We start from the raw sequence: 23,120 nt of genomic DNA on the forward strand, positions 1-23,120 counted from the left end.
TAAATATATATACGGATTATTTTATGGTAGTTGATATTTTCTGTTGTTTCCTACGTGAATTGAGGAAACGCACGGACTTTCGCCTAATTCTTGTGCTACTTTCATATGTCTGTATCTGTCGAATGCTGTCGATCTGTCGAAATGTGTATTACTATCTGTCGATTCATCGAGTGAACTGAATTCGTTAACCATTTCACCAGGCGCGCATGCATTTTTTTTTCTTCTAAGGGATCCAAGCTTCGGGGGGCAAGGTTCCAATACTACAAGCCACTATGTCTATATACTATTATTCTGCATTCGAAAACACGATAAATATTCCACTTACTTTTTCACAAAAACATGATACAGACAGAGTACAGATGAAGTGTAAGATCAGATTTATATTGATGATACATCAATATTTTCCCTGTTAATAACTACATTTAATGAGAAAGTCTGCAAATGTATGTTCACTTAGGAACTTTTGCGAGGAGTCCGCACCCGGTGGACACCCCGTGAGTACGCCTCTGCACTTGACTATACTTCGAATTATACTGCAAACAGTTGTATTTTAGTTTCCCCGTTTAGTTCATCGATATCATTAACACAAAGAAAATAGATGTTATAGATGCGTATTCTCAGTTCTCGCTTTATATCCGGACGTCTGCAAAAATCTACTCCTTTTCTTTCTTTCACGCATCCACCAAACTAACAATGATTTGTATTATAATATTTGCGCATAAAATGTATATCTCATACCTTCCATGTTCTCAAGTATTCATAGACAAAAACGGTTATTTTCTGCGAACAAATTGTCCAAACACAGTGCAAATGTCATCTATAGATTGTCCTGGTTCCGTCTGCGTGTACATAACAATGCGTCATAATCATACATTGCACATTAAGGATATCAATTAATCTTCCCAAATTCCTAGATATGCCTGGCAAAAGTTCCGCGTGTTGTAAGGATATTACATTTGTACTACCGACAAGGTGGTATCTTCCAACATTGAAGTTCAATAAACCCCAAATGTGTCGGATATAGTATTTGATTTCTTGTCTCATTGTTTGCGTCAGAGATGTCTTCTCAAGTTAGGATTTACGATACATACAGGATGAGTTGTATATATTGTTGCTGCCAGCTCTATATTAATCCCATATTTGTAAACGAATAAAAACAGTATTCTAATTATAACAATGTGCTCACAATTAATTTTATTCTTAATTGTTATACGTATTGTTGATTAAAAATGAAAATGTTGCTAAGTGAATTTTATTAATATTTTCTGTTGCGTGATATAGGAAGTGAGTGAAATATTGGAGGAATATAGTGTGCGTAGCAGATGATGTGCAGTGGCTTTGGATCGCCTGTGATAAGGTAAGGCATTTGCTATTTTAATTAACGCATTTTATATACTGTAATCCTAATTATTTTTATGTGAATGTGCTTACTACTTGTGTATTCAGTGGGACCGATGTTTTAATATGTATGGTCAAGCAGTGTCGAGCCTGGTCAGTGTGTGGATAGGTGACCATTTTTTGTAAATCGATAACATTTAACTTTGTAAACACGGATGAAGTAGAAGTATATTTATTTTATTTTTTACCTCAAATATGTAGGACACTTCTCCTTTGTACATCAATTATTATTATTAGTTCAACTTGTTTACAAGTTAAATGAAAAGAATAGTCGTTATCGTGTGATGATTGTGCTCATTAGGCTAAAGAAGACTCGTGATAAGAAAGAAAAGAAGAACGGTGCTCAAGTTTCGTCACAGCATATTCTCAAAAATTTACAGGCAAAATTCAGTGTTCTGCATGAAAAGGCATATTTGTACGAAAAAAAAAAAAATTCTGCAGACGACAGAATTAAATAAAGTAATACACATGTATTTTAGAGTTACTGGTGTAAAATCATTACAAGTGCTTTGCCAGGTGGCCAATAAAAAGCACGAATACTATTTAAGGGAGCCAAAACAGGAGAAAGCTGGGGGCCTGAGCGATAGCAAGAATGTGCGTCCAAAGTGAACAGGAGCGAAGGCGACGCGGGTATACGTATAAGCAAGGGTAGTGGAAACCAGTTAGTTTTCGAGTTTCAATAGCACTTGTCATGCATCCATACTAGTAGCGCCCCGCTTGTAAACATTAAGTACACTATGCAAGAATACACCGCCGGTGGAAAATAGTACCTAATACAGTTATCTTTCATATATACTGACTTATTTTACAGTAGTAACCCAACACTAGTAAACGTAAAATAAAAGTGTATAACTTTATATTTAATTCTATCGCCTGGCTTAGTTTTTCACCTGTAAGATGTACTTATTTAGAGCAAGTTTCTTAACTAGCAAATTAAACCGAGAACCACAGCAACCATATATATATTCTTATGATGTACTTTTCTTTGAGTGGTGTTCTCTGTCTATTGAATAACATTTTCTCAGTTTAATGCTAGCAAAAAACAAAACAAAATCAAAGTGTTTCTATATAAATTTAGTTCACCGTGTTGTAATATCACATGGAATTGAAAAACGAATAGTCGAACCTCTGCTATCTCGATCAAACTTCTCAGGATGATATACTGACTTACCGCAGAAGTTCGACTGAATACGTTTCTCAGTTCCATGGGAGAACCTGGAGAAGCAAAAGCCTGCGCAACGGAAAATACTAAATAAACTTGTAGAGCAGGTCAAGATGTATCATCATGCCAAGTTTCATTCAGATCAGAGAAGTTTGGCTGCAGCCATTTTCATTACAAAGCACAAAATGGATGGTCCCTAACCTCGAGAATCTTCACAATTGTCGACGAGTTGAACTGCACTCATCTGATCAAAATCAAACTTAAAATGACAGTTCACTTTCAACTGTTAAATAATATGATATGCAGGCTTCTGCTTTCCTAGTTACAGTCTATCCACTGTGGTATGCATATTAGTACAAATGTGAGAGTGCATATTTATTAAAGATTTGCTTCAAAAAGCGATGAAAGACATAGGCATTGCCGCGGGCGGTGATAACAAGATGCCGGAAAACGAACAAGCAGAAAGAATATGGGCTGAAGAAGTGTAAACGACGACGCGGCGGCCCGTAAAGGTGTTGCCGTCCTATTAAATGAATAATATCAAAAGAAAGAAAAAAAAAGTAAAAAATTTCGCGCTCGTAATCAAGACAGAAAGCAACTAAAGGAAATCTTTGTTTTACGTCCCACGTTATGCCGCTTAGGCTAAAAGAGGCGCTGATTATGAGAAATGATTGAAATGGTGGTGGAATGAAGAAAGTGGGAGGAAACGGGAGAACCCCGCGGTAACCCACCGCACATAGTTTTTGTCCACCATAAAGTTAACTTGGCGGGGGCTCAAGACAGAAAGACGGTTGGAAAAACAAATAAACGATGTTGCATCCCGTAAAAATGTTCGCGACCTATGAAATCAATATTTTTTCTTAAAGAAAAAAAAGAATTAAAAAGAGAAAAAAAGGTCAAAATTTCGCGCTCGCTTCGCTCGCGATCAGCAGAGAAAAGAGGACGTGACGCACCCCTAAAAGTGTTGGCGACCGATTGAATAAATATTGTGGGTAAAAAAAAAAAAAAAAAAAAAAAAAAAGTCAAAAATTTCGCGCTCGCTTCGCTCGCGATCAGCACAGAAAGAAGGACGTGACGCGCCCCTAAAGGTGTTGGCAACCGATTCAATACATATTGTCGGTAAAAAAAAAAAAAAAAAAAAAAAAAAAAAAAAAAAAAAAAACGCTCGCTTCGCTCGCGATCGACATGAAAAAGGCAACGACGTGACGCCCCGTAAAATTGTCGGCGACCTATTCAATCAATATATTCGGTTGAAAAACAAAGTCAAAAGTTTCCCAATCGCTTCCCTCCCGATCGACATAAAAAAAAAGGCAACCCCTTCACCTCTCCTTATGCATTCATCAGTAAACATACAACCATAGATCACAATACCACTCACATCACCTATCAGTTCTCCACGTCCATCAAGATCCAATCATCGCCCTGGCCCTTTATGATGATACACAACATTACATGTTATTGTGTGCATTGCCCCGCGTTACAATACATGACCAAAAAAAAGAGAAAAAGAGCTGCACTGCCTTCAGTGTAGACATGTTCGTATTCGTAGAAAATGATTTTAGGTACACGATAGTACAGTAATCTATCTTCACATGCTTCAGATGTGAACGATACCTACACATGAAGAGGGCTCCCGAGGTTTCCTTTTCCAATAGGATGGAGCTCCACCACACTTGCAGAATGACGAGAAGTTATGTTAATAAATATATCCCAGAGTGTTTCGTAACTCGCCCTTGGTCCTAATGATGAAGCGTTCTTCAGATGGCCCCGATGTCTCCACACATGATACTATGCGACTTCTTTTCACGAGGCTCTCAAAGATCACGTTTGTGTCCTAACATTCTCTGCAGATATGACACAGCTGCGATAGCGGATCACAGAAGCCTTTCCTCTCCTTACAAGAGACGTGTTCATTCGAGTATGTGAGTAATTCGACTATCGATTAAATATCTCCCGTGTCACGATAGTAGTCACTTTCAATTCTTCTAACGAAGGTAAGAAAAAATGCTATACAAACTTCCTTTCGGTATATAAAGGATTAGGGGCCCAGAGAATATTTTCTTTCAAGAGGATACATTCTTTTTCGAACACCCTGTATATAGATCCTCTAATTATAACTGCAAACAAAATGTTGATTTTGCAATTGCTTCCATGAGAGAATATTCTGTGCACTTTCTTTCTGAAGGGCCGGGCCTAAACGTTTTCCTTAATCATTAAATTTAGTAGTTATCTACAATTACATAGTTTTCCATTGTTCTCAAAATAAAGATTTTTCTCTATGAATTGTTGAATGTTGCTAGGGATATTGAAGTAATTCTTTTTAGTGTTTTTTTCTTTACAATAATGTACTGAACGCCTGCATTAAGGAAGTTCGTGTGTCCATCTTGCAAAATGTTTCGTCTTTTTTCATGCCCACTAAGGTAAATATTCATTTTGCTCTTTTCTCTGTATGCAAACCACATTTCTTAAAGGCAACATTTTCATACAAATGTAGTACTAAAAACTTCTAATTGGCAACATCTGGGCTGCGAAGAGGAAAAAGAAAGAAATCTCGTACGTATTCGCGCGCAATTCGGAATTAGCCAATGAAAAGCACAAAAGCGGCCACCATCTCTCTCTCTTTCTTATTAACGGTTTTGTACTTTCTGCAGTTCTATCAGTGCTGCTAACCTCTTACTATATCATTGAATATGTATGTTTAGATATATATATATATATATATATATATATATATATATATATTTTTTTTTTTACAAAAAATCATACTACTACGGAATAATATTAAATGCCTTTAAACCCTCATTTCTGTTTGCACTTTCTGTTACACTACCTTCCCCGAACTTCTTTCAAGTTATTAAGTGCAGAACGGGGAGTTATACATATTTACTTGCGCTTTGACAATATCTGCACATTGTGTAATAATAGGAGACGTATAAAATAAAACTATATACTAATACGTATATATATATATATATATATATATATATATATATATATATACAGTACACATTCCACTATCCGAGGCTTTCCTTTTCTTTTCTTGCTGACGATAAATTACGCTTTTAGAAATGTTGTCTGAAAACAATAAGAATATGTGCAAAAAATACAATCAGAGGTAGAGGTCTTTAACAGGAAATAAGCAAGGGAGTTGAAAAATTTTTTATGCATGTAAAAAATATAGACATGAACCAACTTGTGAAATAAAAAGACCAGAAAACTACTCTTTCTAAATTATGTGTAAACTTTTTACCGAAAACGAAAGTTGCACGAAAGACTTTTTGTCCGTTTTTTGGCCTCCGGTGCTTGGGGTCCCTGATTCAATCCCAGCTCGTGCCGTGTGAACTTTGTCGTGCATAAAGACCGTGCTCATGGGTTTTCTCGGGTTTCTCCCGTTTCCTCCCACTTTCTTCATTCAGTACTCATCATCACCGTCTCCTTTAGCGTAACCGGTATAAGTATGCGACGTAAATCTAAATATTTCATTTCATTTCCCTTTTCTGCTCATACTGCTGATTATGCGCGATTATGCCAACATCCAACTCCGCGGATAATCGTGCGATTACTGTATATACAACTAATACAGATACAACTAATTATATTATCAGTTACAGTATCGGTTTTTATTTACTAATTTGCCTCACTTTATTTGCATCCCTGCAGTAAATAATTCTTATCGATAATAGTTAAAATGTATATTACATTTTAGTGCTTCACGACTGAATGATCATCTGCCTTACGTTATCTCGCAGCTGAAGAGAATGCTACACTGAAAACTACCTTGCGTTATAAAGGGTAAGTGAAACATATCTTAAAAATATCTTTCATACATTTCATTGTGTACATTAAAGAATGTAAGTTTGCCTTTTTCCTGTAATCAATACTTAATAAAGGATTTATTTTTATTTATTTATATACAATTTCATACGTGGTTCGTGATAGTAAACTCGATAGGACACAGTGGCACTATGAACATCCGAATCACTCATCATTCGAACATTCAAATATTTATTCGAATATTAGTATATTCCAAGTAATGTTAACGACGTTAATATGCTTGCCTTTATAGTTAATAATGTCAATTCTTACTTAAAACATACTTCCTTAACAGGACATTGAAGAAAAGGTAGTTGCCAACGGCCATACCATGCTGAATATACCGGTTCTCGTCCGATCACCGAAGTCAAGCAGCATCGGGCCTGGTCAGTACTTGGATGGGTGACCGCCTGGGAACACCAGGTGCTGTTGGTATACTTTTTCTAATTTTGTTTTTCACAAAGACGAATATTCTCACATCGTTCACCACGATAATTTCGTAATCATGCATTACTTAAAACAATTAGCAACGCTTTCCACGCGCTGGTCTTTTTGAGTATTCACCGACAAACCTACGTAGCTACAATAACTCACTCGAAGCCATATGCATTCGCCAACGGCCATACCATGCTGAATATACCGGTTCTCGTCCGATCACCGAAGTCAAGCAGCATCGGGCCTGGTCAGTACTTGGATGGGTGACCGCCTGGGAACACCAGGTGCTGTTGGCATCTCTTTTTCAAATTTCATTATCCTTCAAGTACGAAAATACTAGAAACATTAATTTTATAGTACTTTCAAGAGATAATTTATCAACATTATTTCATAGCGATTAATCGATATTCTAAGCGTTATACCCACTATTTCTTACACTAACAGCCTGTTTATTTGCACGGCACATTAAAATAACCTGATTTCCGATCCGTGTGCACCTACTACTATACTTAACACGGAATGTATTACCACTTTTTAAAAGTAAATTATTATGACTAAGTGTAGATCTCCGGCGAGTAAATGCCTTTCGTATACAAGCACGACACATCTCCGCTATGTGCTTTACTTTTTTACTAACAGCATATAGAAATTGGATTTCAACGTGTTTCTACATAACAGAATGAAGCAAATTTCGTGATTTAACTCTTTCGAATAATGTGTTGGTCCTGACAAGGACCGTTTGAAATGAAAAATCTTGAAGAAGATTTTTACTTAGAGCTTGTGTACTTGGTAACAGCCTTCGTACCCTCACTTACAGCGTGCTTGGCAAGTTCACCAGGCAAAAGAAGGCGCACAGCTGTTTGGATTTCCCGGCTGGTGATAGTTGACCGCTTATTGTAATGGGCCAAACGAGAAGCTTCAGCAGCAATACGCTCGAAGATGTCATTAACAAAGCTGTTCATGATACTCATAGCTTTGCTAGATATGCCAGTGTCAGGATGCACTTGCTTCAAAACTTTGTAGATGTAAATGGCATAGCTCTCCTTCCTCCTCCTCTTCTTCTTCTTATCTCCCTTGGAGATATTCTTTTGGGCTTTACCAGCCTTCTTTGCAGCCTTTCCGCTAGTTTTTGGTGGCATGATGACTCACTCGTTCAGCAAAATTAGATGTGTCCGCCAAGTTTGCCAAGTTATAATTGACGGGTTGATTGAGTGGTTGAGTTCCGGGACTAGTGGAAGTCCCCTGCCTCGCATTTGAAGTAGATTTTGAAGTGAGTAGATGCACAACGTAGAACTGATAATGGCCGGAGACCGACGCCGGCTCATTGAAGTCTTGATTGAAGATCCAGAGTTTTGTTAAAGTGAAGGAAAAGCTGGGGAAGGAAGAGATTGGTTGATTTAAGGAGAGGGCTGCCTGTGATTGGCTGTTGGTGAAGGGCCAATGGAAGTTAGCCAGTACAGTGGCTCTGAAAAGGGTTTTGGTCCTGTATGTTAATTGCTATTCCATCAGTCTTGAAGTTCCTCAAGAATTTCACAAAAGATAATTAGCTTTGTGAAAACATCTGGAGCTGATTTAATATCACTAAATCTTTCCTGCACTGCTTGTAGAAGTTTTGGTAACTGGAGATCTTGAAATAATTGTAATAGGTCGTGCCAACTAACAGCTGATTCTTCAGTAGGCGGGGGTGATGTAGTTTGTGAATTCTTGGATGAAGAGCTTGCTTTCTCTGCATAGGAAGATTGTGGATGCTTCTTGGGTGTAGATTCAGGTGGGGTTCCCTTCTGAAGAGGGGGGAAGTCCTGAGGTTTCGGTACTTTATTTTGAGATGATCTTCTTGATAGAACACGATGAATTGTTGGACATCTTGGGTAATTGGCGGGGTGACCACCACCACAGTTCGGACACTTTACTGCTTCATCTTGAGTTTTTCTTGTACATTGATAAGTCATATGTTCACCAGCACACTTGACACAGCGTGGAGTTGCATAACAAGAAGATTGGGTATGCCCAAGCCTTTGGCATCTGTAGCACTGAATATAAGGTCTAGCTCGGAACGGTTCGATTTTTATTTTATAAAACTCCAAATATTGGAGTTCAAAAATACTATTCGAAGTTGGTGTCTTGACTAGAGTTACTAGGTAGAGGGGAAAGGGGGTTCCACCTCGACCTTTGAGTTGATGTACTGAAAGAGTGGGGTAACCACGGTTCTCCAGGTCTTGCTTGATATTTTCCACTGAGGCGTCAATGGGCAGTTGACGGATTACTACTTTGAGAACTTTTTCTTTCCTCACTAGATCTAACGCATATTGTAGCTTAAATTCCTTACAAAACTTGATTAGTGCCTGATAATCTTCTTGATTGTTGCATTGGAATTTCACTCTATCTGAATACACTGCACAATATGGGATTTCCTTACAGACGGAACTTGCACCATGGGTGAGTCTATATCCTTTGTCTTGAGGGTAGTCATAGATGGTGAGAGACTTGATAGTGCGCTGTGAATTGGAGTTATGGTTGGTCTTTGTTTTCTCACTTGTAGTATCCTGAGTAGAAATATCCATGTTTTCAGCACCTGAATCTTGGGGGGGGGGCTCAGGCGTTGTTAATGGAGAGTAACTATTATTAGTAGGAAGTGTGGTGGGTAACACTGGTCGTGGTTTCACAGTTCTTTTAGGCTTTTTAAAGAGACGATCCCCCGGAGGGGAATTTGTTGCAGTTGCTGGGAGTCCAGAATCTTCAGTATTCAAAGTCCGTAGAAAGGTAGTGAAGAGATTATAGTCAAATTCTTGATTCGTTAGTTGCTTCAATTGTAGAGACAGACCGAAAATGTCCGCCTGAGTCCGATGATAGTCTTTACGAAGTTCAACTGGGAGAACGTCTATATGAATTTCACAAGGGCCAGGGATTTGCCTGGGTTTACTGCAGTCCGGACATTCACTACACTGTGGATTCCCAGATGTAAGTTTGTATATAGTAAAGAGAAGCGATTTGTTTCTCTCTAATACATCTTGTTGTTGGTTTCGCAAGTCTTGAATAATCGCAGCTTGGCGCTCACGGAGTTCTTGTATAGGATCAGCTTGATTCGACATTGGAGAGCGAAGGAATACACGTCCGTCTCCGTCAAAACTCAGCTCATTTTCTATATGTGTCCGCCGATTTATCGACTTCATTTAAATTACAGTACGTGTTTCAATTCGCGCCAACTGCCTTGCTTTTCATTTGATGCACTCGGGTGCACGCTTGAAGTAGTAACAAAACTGACTTGATTCATGGGAGGCCGCAATTTTTCCTCTCATCTTATTACGAAAGAATATTGAACAATGTCTGGTCGCGGCAAAGGTGGAAAAGTCAAGGGAAAGAGCAAGTCCCGCTCCAGCAGGGCTGGCCTTCAATTCCCAGTAGGCAGAATCCATCGTCTTTTGCGAAAGGGTAACTATGCCGAACGAGTTGGTGCTGGCGCTCCCGTGTATTTGGCTGCAGTCATGGAATACCTGGCAGCTGAAGTTCTTGAGTTGGCAGGCAACGCTGCTCGTGACAACAAGAAGACTAGGATTATTCCACGTCATCTGCAGTTAGCTATCCGTAACGACGAGGAATTAAACAAGTTGTTGTCTGGAGTTACAATCGCTCAGGGTGGTGTTTTGCCCAACATTCAAGCTGTACTTCTGCCCAAGAAAACTGAGAAGAAGGCATAAATGTAAGACCTATATCTCATACAAATCGGCCCTTATGAGGGCCACAAACCCCTTTATAGAGGAGATTTACGATTGAAATGAATTGTTTTCGATATACAGACTCATCAAAAGTGTCTGAGATAGTTGCTTAGTTTCATTCGAAATTCTCGCTGCTATTCGATTAATTAGTATATGTGTAGTCGTCGATCGTAATTGAAGCCCATAGGAAGTCACACTAACTTTAGAATACTCCAAACAGCGATGTGCTTAGTTCCCACTACATTATTAATTATAAGATCATTACCTTTTGTATTGTCGCTAGCTACATTTTTTTGATATTTGCGTACATCGGGCTCATATTACCCAGAGGACAGGACAGTCGAGCCCAGATTCTCAGCAATGGAAGAAAACCTCATACCACATATTCTCATGTACTTCATGCTAGACAAAGGAATTTCCAACATTCTTAAAGCACTCATGTTTCTCTCTTGCGTTGGCTTGGCTGAAATTACTCTGTTCAATATGTTCTCGACATTTATTATTGTTCATTACTATGCCCCAATGACATCATGAACAGAGCGGATCAGAAAACTTTCCTAAATTTCTTTTGCAACATAGTAATGACATTAAATGCACACTTAAGTACGATTTATTCTTTGCAAGGTCGATATTCATATTTGTGTGATATGTGTTATATGTATATGGTTTGTAATACGCAACTACTCTTATTCTCTGATCTCAGAACTCATTTGCTACTGTGCCCAACGAGCGAGCCTAGGTTTCTTGTAACTACTGCCTTTCTTTAGTAAATAATGTGAAGTATACAATGCATTAACCTACATCTCATATTTGTATTACTCTTTATTTTAGTAACCCGCTACGAAGTGTCATTAATTTACATGTAAATCACAATAGACACTACCGCAAAAGAAAGAAATCGAACCCAAGACCACGTAAACAAGATAAAGGACAAGATTCAGGTTTCTAACGCATTATTCGCCCCTCACAGCACAGTATAGAAGTTGTATAAGCCTCTATACGTACATCCTACTGTCAGAACAGAAATTCCGACTTGCGTTTCGCATCTCTCATGCTCGCTACTTCCAACAAATCGCCAATTTCCAACCAGAACCCCTTCTCCAGCATTAATACTGCTACATGATATGAATACGTATACATGAACGTACATAATGTAAAAAAAAACGTATGATTTTCTCAAATTAATCTCTCTACGTCTGTAATTTAGTGTGCATCAAAAGGCTTTAATGTAGTTACACGAATTCTTATAATCTAACAGAAAATCGCACAAAGTAAATCTTTCCCTTTATATAAATTTGTTGGCTCTGAAAAGAGCCGTTTATGCCAATTTTATATCCAAAATAGGAGGAACCCCAACTTAACCTCCGAAACCGTACAGGGTTCTTCCTTGCCTCTTCAAGGCATACACAACATCCATAGCTGTCACTGTCTTCCTCTTGGCGTGTTCTGTGTATGTAACAGCATCTCTGATTACGTTCTCCAGGAATACTTTCAATACTCCTCGGGTCTCTTCATAAATGAGACCAGAGATACGCTTCACACCACCACGGCGAGCAAGACGCCTAATAGCGGGTTTGGTGATACCCTGGATGTTGTCACGAAGAACTTTACGGTGGCGCTTGGCACCTCCTTTGCCAAGACCCTTGCCTCCTTTTCCACGTCCTGTCATTTCGATATGTTACTGCTTCGCTCACCACACACGAGAAATACAAGCCCAAGCAGCCCAAGACTCGTGGTTTTGTTCCTTCGATCATGCAGGGAAAGCACGGAGGAAAAACACAAAACGTGTCTAAGCCAATGAGAACTGTCCTTTTCGACTGACTTTATCCAATGAGAAATAGCTTGATTTAACGGTTTTGCTCTTTATATAACTTGACTTCATTCAACAACAATGTCGAAGAACTACTAGCAGACATACACCCATCAGAAATAAAAGAAGCGGCTCAAAAGAAAAAGAACACTGCACCAGGACCAGACAACCTACCTAATATTTGTATAAAACAAGCTCCAGAACAAGTATTTGAGATATTAGCCAAAATTTATACTTATTGTCTTAGTACTGGTTATGTACCCGAATCATGGACAAAATCATACACAATTTTAATACCTAAACAAGGAAAAGATTTATCTAAATCCAATAACTACAGACCAATCACTCTCACATCAGTTTTATCAAAACTCATGGAAAAAGTCATTGTAAATCGTCTACACCTATATTTTAAAGAAACCAAACAAATAACGATCAATCAAGCAGGATTTAGACCACAACATAGTTGCATTGATCAAATTCTCCGACTTCACAACTATTTAGAAAAAACAATCAAAAAGAAATTGAAAGGAGGTGCCATATTTTTAGATCTAAGCTCAGCATTTGATTGTGTTTGGCATGATGGCCTCCTTTATAAACTACATCAACTACAAATACCCACTACAATTCTCAGATGGATATGGAATATATTACAAAACCGCCAAACTCAAATTAAACTTAATGACAAATATTCAGATCCTATCCCACTATTAAGAGGAGTACCACAAGGAACCACAATCGCACCATTATTATACATACTTTATGTAAACGATACGCCACTCTCACCGAGAACTAAATGTCACCTTGCATTATTCGCAGATGATACTGCTTACTGGACACAAGCTAACAATACTCCACTAATTCTCAGCAGATTGAAACGACAAACAACTCAATTTAAGAAATGGTGTGACAGATGGTTTCTCAAACTAAACCCTAATAAAACACAAATTCTTCTATGCTACCCTAGTGGTAAAGGAACAAGGAAAGATCTAAATAACACAATCATGATCGACAACCAACACATCTTTCCTACTCGTACAGCCAAATATCTTGGCGTTACTCTAGATAATAGATTGAATTTGAAAAAACATATTTCAATTCTAAAAAAGAGAGCAGTACTCATAATGATGAAACTTAAGACTACTCTCAATAATATACAATTCTCAGCCAAGACACATAACCTTATCTACAAACTTTTAATTAGATCCGTATTACTATACGGACATCAAATATATAATAGACATAATATTGAAGAAATAGCCAAAACAGAACGTCATTGGCTCAAAAATATTTTACAAATGAAAGGCACTCACGAACAAATATATGAATTCTCAGGATTAACACCTATCACAGAAACCATTAACTTATTAAATTACAAATATATTCAAAGACTTCACGAACGGGATTTCTTTCAAAATCACTTTTCTCCAGCAGATAAAGAATATTCTCCATTTTCAACTACTATATTACAGGCCATAACCAACTACTATCATGCACAAAATACACAATAAATACAACAATATTGAGCTTCAAACAGAACAAGGAAGAATACTAATAAACAATAATACAAACGAAAAGAAATCACACACAAACTAGGAAGAACACGCAACTAACAAAGAAGAACATCAACTAAACAATGAAGAACTCTCAACAACAAAGAAGCAAACAATACAATCATTCACAACAATAAACTCAACAATAATAATATATTCTCATTAATCATCAAACAACACTACCATCGTTTTTGTACTCAGCACTGGACTTCGGCAGGGGGCACCCCCCACAGGATGCGGCAGCAACACGCTTAAAGAAGATCTTCACCCAAAGAAAGAAGAAAGGTCTACCCACCACGAAGATTCGCATCAAGATCCTCCACAACAAGAAGGAAGGGAGCTTAAAATGGGCCCACACACATATAATCACAACACAATAACACAAGACAAAACAAAGTACTCATTAAAAAAAAAAAAAAAAAAAAAAAAAAAAAAAAAAAAAAATCACAGCTATTACAATAACACTCCAACTGTCGTGACTGTTACACACACATATACAAAAAACTTCACTAGGATAAAGTAGCATATAGCTAATACATCCATCCATTATCTATATGGTAAACAGACAACGACTTGACTTGACTTGACTCAGCGCGCAATTATTTGAAACAAGTCGTGACAGTTGCAATGGCACGTACCAAGCAGACAGCTAGGAAATCTACTGGAGGCAAAGCTCCTCGAAAGCAGCTTGCCACCAAAGCTGCAAGAAAGAGTGCTCCAGCTACCGGTGGAGTGAAAAAGCCCCATCGTTACAGGCCTGGTACTGTGGCTCTCCGAGAAATTCGTCGTTACCAGAAGAGCACTGAATTGCTCATCCGCAAGCTGCCCTTCCAACGACTCGTCCGAGAAATTGCACAAGATTTCAAGACAGATCTTCGCTTCCAAAGCTCAGCTGTCATGGCTTTACAGGAGGCAAGTGAAGCTTACCTTGTAGGGCTTTTCGAAGACACCAACTTGTGTGCTATTCACGCAAAGAGAGTCACAATCATGCCTAAGGACATTCAGCTTGCTCGCCGCATCCGTGGGGAACGTGCTTAAGTTTGAAGTTCTGGCACTGAGTTCAAAAACGGTCCTTTTTAGGACCAATACACTACTTAGAGATGCTGTTATCCTAACAAGGATCTTGTCCATACTTGTTATCTTTTTTTTTTAAATTCTCACGCCGTATGTTGCATAGTTAATACATCTACCTTCGTTTTCCTGTCGTTTCGTATATCATCCTATCTTTCAAGTATATTCTTTAGTTTTCCCCTATGTTTACCGATTGATTATCTTCGTTTTATGTGGTCAAGGGTTCGATTTTGCCATATGTTGCATAACTTAACTTCGATTCAACCACTGTTTGCCCTTCTCAACGTTATTAATCTGATAGAACTCGCAGGCGAAATATGTACTTCTTCCAAGGTAGCAAAAGTAATATTATTTTGTCAGAGGTCGCTGCTGTTGAATGCAAACGTTAAACTAAACTTTCTTTAAGTGTCTGTTTGTACTTAACATCAGTTCAATTGTACACCTACATTTCTGCTGGTGTTACTATTTTTCTTTATAGCAATATTACGAATTATAAGACGGTATCCGTGGTTATTAGCGTGTTCCCTTTTCCTAACACTTTCTCATTACACCAGTATTTCCATCATTCATTAGGCGTAATCACCCGTCTCCTTTATCATAAAAATCATAATAGTACGACGTTAAATTGAAACATAGTCTACTTCACTTTCACGAGTTGTAATAAGTTCGAACATTTCTTTCACCCCAGCCTTGAAAAGAGTTGATTTTAGTTTAGTGTCCCTTTCAGCAGCAAGGCTGTTTCAAACGTGGACCTACTTATTAACGTGCAATGCGAAACATTTGAGCTCCCACCGAGAATCGAACCCAGTCAGCCTGCAAAAGTTTTTCTAACAAATGCATTAAGTGCGTTTTCTGTACTGTTTCGCTACTTGAAGATAGGAACAAGGAAAAAGTAAGTGATCACAAATTGACATTACGTAATGTGTTCCCCATTTTTTTTCGAGTACACCATTCTTGACACCCGTGAAAGCTTTCTTTCCCCACCCTCAATTCCCCTCTGTTATAAAGCACTTACATCAAGAAGTGCTTCGGTTAAAAAGAAAACTCAAAGTCCCTTGCGTGTATACTATACATTGCTATGAATGAACATGTGATAATGATAGGAAAAGCACAATTTTACTCTTCTCAAAGTATTTGATGGCTCTAAAAAGAGCCGTTTTAAAATGTCAGATGATTTACTGACACATTTACTTCTTCTTTGGTGCAGCCTTCTTAGCACTTTTCGGTTTTGCTGTAGCCTTCTTTGGCTTCGGGGCCTTTGGCTTCTTGGGAGTTTTTGCCTTCTTCACTTTAGATGGTGATTTCTTAGGTTTGGGAGCAGCAGCCTTTTTCTTTTCACCAGTCTTCTTGGGACGTTTAGCTGCTGGCTTTTTCGCAGGCTTCTTCTCCTTTGATGCTGATCGTTTCGCCTTGGTTGAAGATCCACCTTCAGGCTTCTCCTTCAGCGATGAAGCACTAAGCTTAAACGATCCAGATGCACCTTTTCCCTTGGTCTGAACCAAAGACCCAGAAGCAACTGCACTTCTCAAGTATTTCTTGATAAATGGAGCAAGCTTCTCGGCATCCACTTTGTAGTTCTGAGAGATGTATTTCTTAATAGCTTGCAGTGAACTTCCTCCCCTTTCCTTCAAATTCTTGATGGCGTTGTTCACCATTTCTGATGTTCTTGGATGAGAAGGTGTTGTTTTTGGTTTCTTAGGCTTTGCAGACTTCTTAGGAGAAGCCTGTGCCGGGGCTGCAGGTGCTGATGCCGTATCTGCCATTGCTTTCTGCAATAAACTCAACGATACTGAAGAATGAAATTTTCGCTAGCAGGCAGCGTTGAGTTTGGTTACGGAGCGCGGACCGGATAGAAAGCACTTGCTGAGGCGGGCTGAGGTAAACAGAAGTTCGTAGTTGCCACAACGATAAGTGTGTTTCCTTCTATTTTGATAAACGATTTTTTTCAGGTATTCAATGAATGCACCAGATCCTATTCTTCCTTACTGGCTAGAAGAAACTTTATTCCACATAACTCAAAAGGCATTTGTTTTTATTCGCTTTTCTATTTTATGTTTCAGTCATTGCTAAGTCGGTCACACTACTTTTTCACCCTCCTTGTGCTTATAATTTTCATAATTTAACATGGAAATACTTATCAATAAATAATTATATTACCATGGTAATTAACTTCAATCCTTCCTGTGATTATACGCAAAGTACCATCTTCGTACTGCTTACTATAGTTCAATGAAGGGAATCTATAAAGTAACGCGTGTCGCACACATCTGCCTTGCAAACTCCCTGGCCTACTTCCAATGTATAGACTTTTATTTCAAATCCTGATTTAATTTCATAATTTTCTGTAGATTTTAACATTTTATTACCCAGCTTCTTAATACGAATGACAATCAAGCCTAAATATTTATTCCCTTTAACTTTATTTTTCTTTTTTATTTTGTGCCTTGTTTCATATTTGTTCTTACGTTAGCAATTAACGCACTTACCGTAGTTATGTATGAACAGGTTGTTTCTATATTTATTTTATTCCAAATAAATTAAATATATATACGGATTATTTTATGGTAGTTGATATTTTCTGTTGTTTCCTACGTGAATTGAGGAAACGCACGGACTTTCGCCTAATTCTTGTGCTACTTTCATATGTCTGTATCTGTCGAATGCTGTCGATCTGTCGAAATGTGTATTACTATCTGTCGATTCATCGAGTGAACTGAATTCGTTAACCATTTCACCAGGCGCGCATGCATTTTTTTTTCTTCTAAGGGATCCAAGCTTCGGGGGGCAAGGTTCCAATACTACAAGCCACTATGTCTATATACTATTATTCTGCATTCGAAAACACGATAAATATTCCACTTACTTTTTCACAAAAACATGATACAGACAGAGTACAGATGAAGTGTAAGATCAGATTTATATTGATGATACATCAATATTTTCCCTGTTAATAACTACATTTAATGAGAAAGTCTGCAAATGTATGTTCACTTAGGAACTTTTGCGAGGAGTCCGCACCCGGTGGACACCCCGTGAGTACGCCTCTGCACTTGACTATACTTCGAATTATACTGCAAACAGTTGTATTTTAGTTTCCCCGTTTAGTTCATCGATATCATTAACACAAAGAAAATAGATGTTATAGATGCGTATTCTCAGTTCTCGCTTTATATCCGGACGTCTGCAAAAATCTACTCCTTTTCTTTCTTTCACGCATCCACCAAACTAACAATGATTTGTATTATAATATTTGCGCATAAAATGTATATCTCATACCTTCCATGTTCTCAAGTATTCATAGACAAAAACGGTTATTTTCTGCGAACAAATTGTCCAAACACAGTGCAAATGTCATCTATAGATTGTCCTGGTTCCGTCTGCGTGTACATAACAATGCGTCATAATCATACATTGCACATTAAGGATATCAATTAATCTTCCCAAATTCCTAGATATGCCTGGCAAAAGTTCCGCGTGTTGTAAGGATATTACATTTGTACTACCGACAAGGTGGTATCTTCCAACATTGAAGTTCAATAAACCCCAAATGTGTCGGATATAGTATTTGATTTCTTGTCTCATTGTTTGCGTCAGAGATGTCTTCTCAAGTTAGGATTTACGATACATACAGGATGAGTTGTATATATTGTTGCTGCCAGCTCTATATTAATCCCATATTTGTAAACGAATAAAAACAGTATTCTAATTATAACAATGTGCTCACAATTAATTTTATTCTTAATTGTTATACGTATTGTTGATTAAAAATGAAAATGTTGCTAAGTGAATTTTATTAATATTTTCTGTTGCGTGATATAGGAAGTGAGTGAAATATTGGAGGAATATAGTGTGCGTAGCAGATGATGTGCAGTGGCTTTGGATCGCCTGTGATAAGGTAAGGCATTTGCTATTTTAATTAACGCATTTTATATACTGTAATCCTAATTATTTTTATGTGAATGTGCTTACTACTTGTGTATTCAGTGGGACCGATGTTTTAATATGTATGGTCAAGCAGTGTCGAGCCTGGTCAGTGTGTGGATAGGTGACCATTTTTTGTAAATCGATAACATTTAACTTTGTAAACACGGATGAAGTAGAAGTATATTTATTTTATTTTTTACCTCAAATATGTAGGACACTTCTCCTTTGTACATCAATTATTATTATTAGTTCAACTTGTTTACAAGTTAAATGAAAAGAATAGTCGTTATCGTGTGATGATTGTGCTCATTAGGCTAAAGAAGACTCGTGATAAGAAAGAAAAGAAGAACGGTGCTCAAGTTTCGTCACAGCATATTCTCAAAAATTTACAGGCAAAATTCAGTGTTCTGCATGAAAAGGCATATTTGTACGAAAAAAAAAAAAATTCTGCAGACGACAGAATTAAATAAAGTAATACACATGTATTTTAGAGTTACTGGTGTAAAATCATTACAAGTGCTTTGCCAGGTGGCCAATAAAAAGCACGAATACTATTTAAGGGAGCCAAAACAGGAGAAAGCTGGGGGCCTGAGCGATAGCAAGAATGTGCGTCCAAAGTGAACAGGAGCGAAGGCGACGCGGGTATACGTATAAGCAAGGGTAGTGGAAACCAGTTAGTTTTCGAGTTTCAATAGCACTTGTCATGCATCCATACTAGTAGCGCCCCGCTTGTAAACATTAAGTACACTATGCAAGAATACACCGCCGGTGGAAAATAGTACCTAATACAGTTATCTTTCATATATACTGACTTATTTTACAGTAGTAACCCAACACTAGTAAACGTAAAATAAAAGTGTATAACTTTATATTTAATTCTATCGCCTGGCTTAGTTTTTCACCTGTAAGATGTACTTATTTAGAGCAAGTTTCTTAACTAGCAAATTAAACCGAGAACCACAGCAACCATATATATATTCTTATGATGTACTTTTCTTTGAGTGGTGTTCTCTGTCTATTGAATAACATTTTCTCAGTTTAATGCTAGCAAAAAACAAAACAAAATCAAAGTGTTTCTATATAAATTTAGTTCACCGTGTTGTAATATCACATGGAATTGAAAAACGAATAGTCGAACCTCTGCTATCTCGATCAAACTTCTCAGGATGATATACTGACTTACCGCAGAAGTTCGACTGAATACGTTTCTCAGTTCCATGGGAGAACCTGGAGAAGCAAAAGCCTGCGCAACGGAAAATACTAAATAAACTTGTAGAGCAGGTCAAGATGTATCATCATGCCAAGTTTCATTCAGATCAGAGAAGTTTGGCTGCAGCCATTTTCATTACAAAGCACAAAATGGATGGTCCCTAACCTCGAGAATCTTCACAATTGTCGACGAGTTGAACTGCACTCATCTGATCAAAATCAAACTTAAAATGACAGTTCACTTTCAACTGTTAAATAATATGATATGCAGGCTTCTGCTTTCCTAGTTACAGTCTATCCACTGTGGTATGCATATTAGTACAAATGTGAGAGTGCATATTTATTAAAGATTTGCTTCAAAAAGCGATGAAAGACATAGGCATTGCCGCGGGCGGTGATAACAAGATGCCGGAAAACGAACAAGCAGAAAGAATATGGGCTGAAGAAGTGTAAACGACGACGCGGCGGCCCGTAAAGGTGTTGCCGTCCTATTAAATGAATAATATCAAAAGAAAGAAAAAAAAAGTAAAAAATTTCGCGCTCGTAATCAAGACAGAAAGCAACTAAAGGAAATCTTTGTTTTACGTCCCACGTTATGCCGCTTAGGCTAAAAGAGGCGCTGATTATGAGAAATGATTGAAATGGTGGTGGAATGAAGAAAGTGGGAGGAAACGGGAGAACCCCGCGGTAACCCACCGCACATAGTTTTTGTCCACCATAAAGTTAACTTGGCGGGGGCTCAAGACAGAAAGACGGTTGGAAAAACAAATAAACGATGTTGCATCCCGTAAAAATGTTCGCGACCTATGAAATCAATATTTTTTCTTAAAGAAAAAAAAGAATTAAAAAGAGAAAAAAAGGTCAAAATTTCGCGCTCGCTTCGCTCGCGATCAGCAGAGAAAAGAGGACGTGACGCACCCCTAAAAGTGTTGGCGACCGATTGAATAAATATTGTGGGTAAAAAAAAAAAAAAAAAAAAAAAAAAAAGTCAAAAATTTCGCGCTCGCTTCGCTCGCGATCAGCACAGAAAGAAGGACGTGACGCGCCCCTAAAGGTGTTGGCAACCGATTCAATACATATTGTCGGTAAAAAAAAAAAAAAAAAAAAAAAAAAAAAAAAAAAAAAACGCTCGCTTCGCTCGCGATCGACATGAAAAAGGCAACGACGTGACGCCCCGTAAAATTGTCGGCGACCTATTCAATCAATATATTCGGTTGAAAAACAAAGTCAAAAGTTTCCCAATCGCTTCCCTCCCGATCGACATAAAAAAAAAGGCAACCCCTTCACCTCTCCTTATGCATTCATCAGTAAACATACAACCATAGATCACAATACCACTCACATCACCTATCAGTTCTCCACGTCCATCAAGATCCAATCATCGCCCTGGCCCTTTATGATGATACACAACATTACATGTTATTGTGTGCATTGCCCCGCGTTACAATACATGACCAAAAAAAAGAGAAAAAGAGCTGCACTGCCTTCAGTGTAGACATGTTCGTATTCGTAGAAAATGATTTTAGGTACACGATAGTACAGTAATCTATCTTCACATGCTTCAGATGTGAACGATACCTACACATGAAGAGGGCTCCCGAGGTTTCCTTTTCCAATAGGATGGAGCTCCACCACACTTGCAGAATGACGAGAAGTTATGTTAATAAATATATCCCAGAGTGTTTCGTAACTCGCCCTTGGTCCTAATGATGAAGCGTTCTTCAGATGGCCCCGATGTCTCCACACATGATACTATGCGACTTCTTTTCACGAGGCTCTCAAAGATCACGTTTGTGTCCTAACATTCTCTGCAGATATGACACAGCTGCGATAGCGGATCACAGAAGCCTTTCCTCTCCTTACAAGAGACGTGTTCATTCGAGTATGTGAGTAATTCGACTATCGATTAAATATCTCCCGTGTCACGATAGTAGTCACTTTCAATTCTTCTAACGAAGGTAAGAAAAAATGCTATACAAACTTCCTTTCGGTATATAAAGGATTAGGGGCCCAGAGAATATTTTCTTTCAAGAGGATACATTCTTTTTCGAACACCCTGTATATAGATCCTCTAATTATAACTGCAAACAAAATGTTGATTTTGCAATTGCTTCCATGAGAGAATATTCTGTGCACTTTCTTTCTGAAGGGCCGGGCCTAAACGTTTTCCTTAATCATTAAATTTAGTAGTTATCTACAATTACATAGTTTTCCATTGTTCTCAAAATAAAGATTTTTCTCTATGAATTGTTGAATGTTGCTAGGGATATTGAAGTAATTCTTTTTAGTGTTTTTTTCTTTACAATAATGTACTGAACGCCTGCATTAAGGAAGTTCGTGTGTCCATCTTGCAAAATGTTTCGTCTTTTTTCATGCCCACTAAGGTAAATATTCATTTTGCTCTTTTCTCTGTATGCAAACCACATTTCTTAAAGGCAACATTTTCATACAAATGTAGTACTAAAAACTTCTAATTGGCAACATCTGGGCTGCGAAGAGGAAAAAGAAAGAAATCTCGTACGTATTCGCGCGCAATTCGGAATTAGCCAATGAAAAGCACAAAAGCGGCCACCATCTCTCTCTCTTTCTTATTAACGGTTTTGTACTTTCTGCAGTTCTATCAGTGCTGCTAACCTCTTACTATATCATTGAATATGTATGTTTAGATATATATATATATATATATATATTTTTTTTTTTACAAAAAATCATACTACTACGGAATAATATTAAATGCCTTTAAACCCTCATTTCTGTTTGCACTTTCTGTTACACTACCTTCCCCGAACTTCTTTCAAGTTATTAAGTGCAGAACGGGGAGTTATACATATTTACTTGCGCTTTGACAATATCTGCACATTGTGTAATAATAGGAGACGTATAAAATAAAACTATATACTAATACGTATATATATATATATATATATATATATATATATATATATATATACAGTACACATTCCACTATCCGAGGCTTTCCTTTTCTTTTCTTGCTGACGATAAATTACGCTTTTAGAAATGTTGTCTGAAAACAA

The 23,120-nt window shown here is 37.8% G+C and overlaps 2 non-coding genes across 2 annotated transcripts; both read left to right on the forward strand.

Moving 5' to 3' along the window:
• Positions 1-6,689: 6,689 nt before the first annotated feature.
• On the forward strand, positions 6,690-6,808 carry LOC145677783 (5S ribosomal RNA). The gene has a single exon (XR_014130006.1). It is a non-coding gene; the product is annotated as a 5S ribosomal RNA (ribosomal RNA).
• A 177-nt stretch (positions 6,809-6,985) lies between these two features.
• On the forward strand, positions 6,986-7,104 carry LOC145677781 (5S ribosomal RNA). The gene has a single exon (XR_014130004.1). It is a non-coding gene; the product is annotated as a 5S ribosomal RNA (ribosomal RNA).
• The last annotated feature ends 16,016 nt before the right edge of the window (positions 7,105-23,120 follow it).

This window comes from Thermobia domestica, unplaced genomic scaffold, assembly GCF_964235325.1.
Source record: "Thermobia domestica unplaced genomic scaffold, izTheDome1.hap1.1 HAP1_SCAFFOLD_1382, whole genome shotgun sequence".
Taxonomy (NCBI): Eukaryota; Metazoa; Arthropoda; class Insecta; order Zygentoma; family Lepismatidae; genus Thermobia; species Thermobia domestica.